At 51.5% G+C, this 1,955-nt stretch overlaps 1 non-coding gene across 1 annotated transcript; it reads left to right on the top strand.

Annotated features, from left to right (window-relative positions):
• Positions 1 to 297: 297 nt before the first annotated feature.
• Positions 298 to 368, top strand: Trnag-gcc (transfer RNA glycine (anticodon GCC)). Its single transcript has one exon. It is a non-coding gene; the product is annotated as a tRNA-Gly (tRNA).
• The last annotated feature ends 1,587 nt before the right edge of the window (positions 369 to 1,955 follow it).

The following is a 1,955-nucleotide window of genomic DNA, read 5'->3' as shown; positions in this document are numbered from 1 at the left end:
CCCATTAGCCGTTCCTTCCTTCAGATGGGTTGGTGACGCGCTTCGGAAACGATCGATCAATCGGACATCCTTCAGGTGGTCCCTTCGAGGGGTCGTTGAGGTGATGACAGGGCTGTGGAGTAAGAGAAAAGAGCAGAAGCGTCGAAAGACTTGAATTAGTAAGCGAAATCAAGAGCTGCAGGTGTTGCCAACGGTAGGCGCGTTAGCTGGCTGGGTCGTACTGAAGTAACGGTGATTAGAAAAAGGGTTAATCCACACATGCAATTGTGCACTGATAAGAGACACAGCATCACCAAAGCATCGGTGGTTCAGTGGTAGAATGCTCGCCTGCCACGCGGGCGGCCCGGGTTCGATTCCCGGCCGATGCAGCGTGTTTTCTTTTTTTTACAAATTCACCTCTTTTCCGGTAGAAATGTTATTTAGGTGCTGCACTCGCAGCACAAAATGGCAGCTCCTGATGTAATCCAACCACCAACATGCAGTCACTTCCACGAACAGATGCAACATTATTCGCAAACATCATTAACCCACCCCCCCCCCCCCCCCCCCCAAATGGACGCCCGCGAGTCCTTTTACCTGGTGCACTTTCCCAACCACGCCCAGGATGCCAATTATTGGGCGAATTACGTCGAGACGCCCATTTGGATGGGCAGTCCACGAATATTGGTGATTTGACAGATTGGCCGCGGACGAGCTTCATTTGCGAGCAGACGAACAAGGACATCCTATCCTGTCCGCCCGTAATCCCGACAGCCCATCGCTCATAATTCGGTCCGCGCCAGGACATCGGCAGGATTTAGCTTACCTTTCATTATCCTTCCTCAGCCTGTGGAGCGCTGACTCGCGCGCAACTCATCCGTCAACCCCTGCAGGTGTAGCTGAGATCTGCGGGATTGATCCGGAATGGCAGACAGAGTGATGTTTGCTCGCCATCTCGATGTTGGAGCTTCCTGTTCGATGCCACCTCACGTGGGTTCAGTTTGAGAGGAACTATCCCTTCGGAAAAGCAGCCGAAACTTTGCTGTTGGTCGCTTAAGGGTTAACGTTGGTGTGGTTTGAGGGATTAGAGCATGCAACAAGCCCTCCCCCGACCTTTCTACATCATCCCCCCCATCACGCCCACCCGATTTTGAGCCGATAAATTACTGTCCTGCGTGTCCTGCGTGTCCTGCGTGTCCTGTTTCTGCTGCAACTCGCCCGAAATGGAGATCGAATCGAATGAAAGGGCTTCCGGTTGGTTTCCCCAAAACCCCCTAGCTGGGAGCGGAAAATTGTGTGAAATCCGAGTATTTGATCTCTCTCTCTCTCTCTCACTCTCTCACTCTCTCTCTCTCTCACTCGTTCCTACTAAACGTATCCCTGGTTTTTGGTTTGACATTACTATTCACTTATCTGTCAGCTTGGGCACCTGGAGAGGGGGTGAATGGGTGGCATCCTGGGGGTGGTTATTACCCCAACCATTCGCTTCTCTTCCTCCAGCATCTCCGCCACGCCTCCTCACCACCACACCTGTACGAAACAAAAATCGTTTCATTTCCAAACGCGCACCCTAATGATGACAGATGTTGGACCGAAAGGGGGAGTGGGTATTTTTGAGTGGCAGAAAGGGGGGGGGAGTACATTTTCACCGACGCATTTTGCATTTTCGTTGGAACATCGGATTCGGGAGTGCTGGTTTTTTTTTTGTTGTTGTACCTCCATCGATGCAGCTTCCGAGCAGGAAAAAGGGGCATTGATGTCATCGAACTGGCGCGAGAGCTTATCTCTTCGGAAAATGCGCCACACGGGTGGATGTGTTAAGGGTGAGTGATTTTTCCCACCCACTACACAGCAGCCCGCAAATGCAAGCGCTTTTCCGGAAATGGAACGAAAAAAAAATACCAGCATGGAGTTGAATTTCGTCACGAAAAGTGCTCCCGGCCGAGTCGACGAACGAATGCAAGGACTTATCAAGA

The sequence above is a fragment of the Anopheles nili genome, chromosome 3 (assembly GCF_943737925.1).
Source record: "Anopheles nili chromosome 3, idAnoNiliSN_F5_01, whole genome shotgun sequence".
Lineage (NCBI taxonomy): Eukaryota > Metazoa > Arthropoda > Insecta > Diptera > Culicidae > Anopheles > Anopheles nili.
Note: the sequence above shows the minus strand (reverse complement) of the source record. Positions and strands in the feature narration are given on the sequence as shown.